Source organism: Ictidomys tridecemlineatus, chromosome X (genome assembly GCF_052094955.1).
Source record: "Ictidomys tridecemlineatus isolate mIctTri1 chromosome X, mIctTri1.hap1, whole genome shotgun sequence".
Taxonomy (NCBI): Eukaryota; Metazoa; Chordata; class Mammalia; order Rodentia; family Sciuridae; genus Ictidomys; species Ictidomys tridecemlineatus.
The window spans coordinates 45,846,441-45,852,396 of record NC_135493.1 but is presented as its reverse complement, the minus strand read 5'-3'; the positions used below and the strand labels follow the sequence as shown (position 1 = coordinate 45,852,396).

The 5,956-nt window shown below is 32.5% G+C and overlaps 1 pseudogene; it reads right to left on the bottom strand.

Moving 5' to 3' along the window:
- Nucleotides 1-1,291: 1,291 nt before the first annotated feature.
- On the bottom strand, nucleotides 1,292-3,488 carry LOC144371577 (52 kDa repressor of the inhibitor of the protein kinase pseudogene; annotated as a pseudogene).
- Between the last annotated feature and the right edge of the window lie 2,468 nt (nucleotides 3,489-5,956).

Genomic DNA, 5,956 nt, shown 5'->3' with positions numbered 1-5,956 from the left:
ATGCTGTATTCTATCAGCCAAAAAATAATATAAAGTTATACCAAATTCTTTCATTATATATATCTTAAAAAAGAATATCTAATACACACACATACACATACACACGAACACACAGATTTAACACACAAAACTTGCAAGGAAGGTATTATTTTTCATGTAACAAAAGTTATACAATGCTTAATGTCAATAGTTTCAGAATTTTTTGAGGAAATATTTCCAAATTTATAAAATTTTCTTTTCTTGGTTTTTATTGAAGTTACTGTGTCTACACATAAGTGCAATGCACTCACCTGGGATTTTTCTTATATTATAATGGATGCTTGTCAATTTCATTAAATACATTTTGTTCTCCATAATTTTTGAAATACTGTTAAATTTTAAACAACTTAAAAGTCTCAGAATGAAGGATGAGCTGAACAAGTCTTGATGTATCCATGAAATAAAATGTCCTGAAGTCACTTAAAATAATATTTTAGGATTAAAATAATATTACAAGATATATAAGCTTGTTTCTAATATCTAAGTGCAAACTTACATATGAATATGAATATGTTTTGTACTGCATACCAGGAAGTTTTTGAAAAACTATAAATGAATCAGTTGGATTCTAAAACATTTTATTCTACATAATCTGTAAAACATTTATTTTATAGGTTTCCCAAGTTTTGCTTATAAATCAAGACAAAGCAGTACATACAGTCATGGAAAAAATAAAACAGAAGAAAATAGACAGTGGGATGCCTATATCAATGTTCTTTGATTCTATCTTGACCATGAAACTGAAATGTTCAACATTTACCTTCTAAAATCTTATGAAGATATATGCTCAACAGAGAATGTAAACTGGAAAAATCAGATGTGGAACAACAAGGCAGGCTCTTCCATTCAAACTTTTTTCTGTAACTTATTCCTTTAAGTTCATTTGATAAAGACAAATCTATACTAAATTCTGTCTGGTGAGCTCACAAGTCTCTGGTTAATTCCCTGAAGTGTCCATTACAGATTTTTAACACACTTAAAACTCCTAATTATCAAAGGTCAATGGTAGTCTTCATTTTGAAACATTTCATAGGGTGCATTCTTTTCTTACATATTCTCAAAATTTATTTCTTAATACCTGACAACTGAACAATACCTGACAACTGGATCCATGGTGATAATTCATATTATATCTAAAAGACTAAACTAAAACAGTTCTAGAGTGCCACTAGCTGGGGTCATGCAGATGTGAAATGTAGTATTTCCAATGCTGTCTTCTAGAAGACCAAATAAGTCTTCAAAGCATGAGAACTCAAACAGGTGCCATGTATATATGGAGATTTTCTGAATTATGTGTAGGAAGCTCTAACTTAGTCATGTATAGTTTGATAAACATGTCTACCATTAAATGCAGATCATGTTTTATATCAAAATTTATGTTAAGCAAAACCAAGTCACTTGACCTCTGGTGTCAAAGAATTTTTCAAGTATACTTTGAGACACTTTTTCCATTTTCATAGAATTCATTCCCACCCTTCATGACAAGAAGAGTACAGAAGACCATTAGGAATAAAACTTGGTATTGCTCAGATGGAGAGCTTCATAAATGGTGTATGGAAGCTCTCTATCTTTCCCTCTCTGTTTCCATTAGATGTCTCCAACAGTAAATCTCCACAAAAACATGTCAGAATTAGTCAAGTCACATCTGCACATGTCAGCGTGGTGCTCCTCTGATGCATTGAATTTAAGTTGTTCCATGACTAAGAGCACCATAGGTAAGCATTTAAAAGTTGGAGGTGCTATTCTGAAATTTTATATTTCAGTTGCTGAATGATGTGCTCCACTATTGGAAAACATAGGGTTTCTTTATAGTAACTTTCAGAGGTTAGTTTAGATTCCAGGTTACCTTCATGAGTCCTACAGAATTTCTCAGGGATTTTCATCTAAATATCAAGTTAGGTTGCCAAATTTGTTACTTCCTCAAACCAAAACTCATGATAAACTTCAGTATTTTCCATGACTTCATTGGGTTAAAGTTAAGCTACTGGAGGCAAAGAAGACGTCAGAAGTTTGTCCTGGATATTTTTCCCAAAAGCTTTTGTAGAACATAAGGCATTTTTAATAACAACAATGGTAACAATGAAATCAAAGTCTGTTACTACACTACAGAGTAGAAATGCTTGACCTATTATACAGTTATTACATCTAATATTTGTGTCACTATTTATATCATCTAAACATAAAACAAGCGCTTGAAGGAGGTCCACTAACATTTCAAAAGTATCATGTCTGCCTGTCCACTGAGAATGGCAAATTTCCTTCAGCACTTTACTGGTTTCCTCACTTTTATGAAACAAAGAAACAAACAAACCAAAAACAGAAATTACATTGTCCAGTTCTAAAAGCAGTTGTGGTGGTTGATGGATAAAAACTTCCTTGATTCTTCCTAATTCAAGAGAAACCTCCGTCACAGGCACTGATTTTGCCAACCATTTGTGTAAGGCACAGGAAGAGCAGAGTGGGTAGATAGCTTGGGGATATCTAAATGTCTGGAAGCAAAGTCCATTTTGGAAGAGGATCATCTAGACACAATGTAAGCCTGGATAGGACAATACTCCATATTAAGCTCCAACTTTTCAGTTATCCTGAAGCAGCCATCCCCCACTTTACCAAAAAGTCATATTTAAACTTCTCCAGGGACCCTGCCCAGAATCACACTTCTTATCAATGGAATTATGCAAGGGGCATCAACAGGATATCAACAAGATTTCTGCATAGGGTTCTATGTGGTTTGGAGCTTCTTATTTCCTGTAAAAGGCAGGTTTCCTTTTCTTGTAAAAGTTAGTTCTGCCAACAAGCTTATTGCTGTACAAAAGTTACTGTTTCTGTTCTCATGGTAAAAGCTTGTGAAAACCTCTGTCCAGCTGAAGAATATGGGACAAAAATTACTTCCATGTAAACTCCCACTGTTATGTAAATCCCCACACTGGATATAAAATTCAAAACATTTCCAGACTTTGGGGTCCAGAGATTTTTAGGCATTGCCCCTCTTGACTGCTACTACTAAAATAAACCTGCTTCCTGCTAATTCCTTAGTTGTCCAAAATCATCTGTCCTACATCAATCCTATGAAATTTTACAGCCAAAATTTCTGCATCAGTTTCATAAAGCAAGAAGCCACAAATTCTTCTCAATTAAGAGAAACATGGAAAAGTGCTCTTTCCTTTCTATGTCTACCGCATTGTCAGTGATAACAGAAAATAAGAATAAGTCTCTCACTTCTTTGAGGGTTTTCTCCTGAATGCAGCTCTCACAGATCTCTAGCATCTGATTCTGTTGTTTTTGAACACAACAATGTTTTAAACACCGAGGTCTCAAAGCGCTTTTGAGACCTTTACACCAGAATTTATCTGGCACTCTTGCAATTCTTGAAAGTTTTCAAGAGTGAAGGGACCTTCTGGGATTTCAGCAGCCTCACACCTATCCTGAGATATACTTTGTTTTCCCATAAGGATTAAAACTTCAGATAATGACTTTAAGGATTTTTTGTTTTCCTTCTCATCAAGGGTTAAACGTAAAATGTTTTCATCCTGCTTATCACTCCCTTCTTTTGCACAGTGATTCTGAACTTTGCTGTTGTTTGTTTCTTAATGTTTTTGTTCCTGTTCAGAAATTTTGTCACTTTTTTTCTGTTTCAGTGTCCTGAGTTCATCTTCACTCAATTTTTTAAATTTGTTTTCTGTGTCTACTAGATGGATTGTAAATATAATTATTAAGATCACATGTTGTTTGTATTGCCTTATCTTAAAGAATTGTCCTCTTGACTATTTCTATAGATTAAAGAGGCCTTGAAGTGTTTCACAAATAATTTATAATGTTTATTTAGTTGAATAGATGTTTATCTTTCAAGTAAGCTCTCCTGAAATTCTCCAACCACTCTGGCATCCGGTGGGATCCTGCAGATCCTGGCCTGGGAGTGGGGCCAGCCCTATTGGCTGGCTTGCCTGGCAATTACACTGATGTGGGGCAGACACCCAAGAATCCTTCCAAAACATTTTAAATGTATTTTTCCCTCCTTTGATCCTGGGTATTGAACCATGAGGCTCTTTACCATTGATTCACAATCATAGCCCTTTTTATTTTATTTTGAGACATGGTCTCTCAGAACTTGCCATTCTTCTGCCTCAACCTATGGAATAGCTATGATTACAGACATGTACCACCACACCAGGATCAAATATTCATTTTTATAAATAGCCTCAAGATACAAATGCAAGCTGTGCAAACATTTATAATGTTCATTATAAACAAATAATTTCTTTCTTAATATTGCTATTGTAGTAAATATTGAGTACCAATATGTTTCAGGTTCTGTCCCACGTGTTTTATATGCATAATCTTGTTAAATACTCAAATTCCAACATAAATTATGTCAATTTGCAGAATTGATTTGTAAATGAGAACAATGAGACAAACATAAAATTACTTGCCCAAAGTCATGTTGGCTAAAAATTGAATGTGCTGGTATATTGCATAGGCAGCCTAAATTTATTAGCACTTCTTATTGCCACTATGTTCTGATGCTTATTATTAATGTTGGTGTAAAAAATACTGAAATGTGCATTTTTTTCCTCAAATTTATATGAGAATTTTAGAAAGGAGGGTAAAAAAAATACACACACATGTTTTCCTCTGCAAGATAGCAACTTTTTCCAAGCTGTTTTTAACTGTGTATTAAATGTCAACTTGTGTTTGATCAAATTCATTATCCAATCTGACTATTGTATAAATTTGTTGATTTATAGATTCCATAAATATAAATAATTATTTCTTTGACCATTGTTAAATTGAAAGAAACTGAGAATATAAAATTTTCTTTGAAATCACCTATTTTTGAACAGAAAACAAGCAAAAATATTTCATAAACACTTAGTTTCAATAGTCATCCTCACTCAATTTTCTTACTCATATAGTCACTTTCATTTATAAAAGATACTGGTGTATTTTTGAAAACCATATGAAATTGGAATTATGCTTAAATTGTATCAAGAAATTAACACTATATACTTCTTGTTTTTCTTGGCCTTTGCATTTAACTTTATATGATTGTATTCACAAATTTTTGAAAGAAATTCTGTGATTTAAAACAAATATAGGGAAGAAACACAACCAAAAATTTATAACATATGCTTAGCAAGCAGATTTCTAAAATTGATCTGCAGATTTCAGACAATATTTAAATGAAATCAAAACCAATTCTGTAAAAAGATAGTCACTAAAATGTAAATGTGGACAACATATACTAACTTTTCATGTAGATATTTCTATTATTGTGACAAACTTACAATATCCTAAAATGTATTGATCAAAATGTATGTGTATGTTTTTTAGTTTCCAGAATAAATAGCCTTCTCAGAATAGCTGGGAAGCCTATGCATTGAAGTAGATGAATACAATTAAAGTTCTGCTACATGGTTCCATTTGTCAAGATTAGGTAATGCCACTGTCTTAAACAGGTTTAGTTAACATACAATGGATAACATTTAATTGCATTATTCAATAGATATTATCTACATAGGCATTGTTGCAAGGGCTGAAAACAACAATGAAAAGAACAAACAATCTCACTTTTTGGCATAATATCTACAATACCTATGATATGTTATTTACTCTTGCACCAGGTTCATCAACATTACAACAGTTGATCTTAATAAAATGAAACTGCCTTCATTTTAGAAAGTGAGAAAACTGAAGGAGATTTTGCTAGTAAATTGGCATAAAAATCACATAGTCAATAAATGACAAAGCTAGGGTTTAAAACATAGTATTCGGACTCAAGAATCTAAGGCATTAACCTTTATAATTTAATGACAAAGATTATCAAGTTAAACAAAAATTAGCACAGTTTTTTACCCTTTTAAAAATAAAAGTAAAATGTACTTATTATAATTAATTTAGAATAATTGATAAGAAAAAG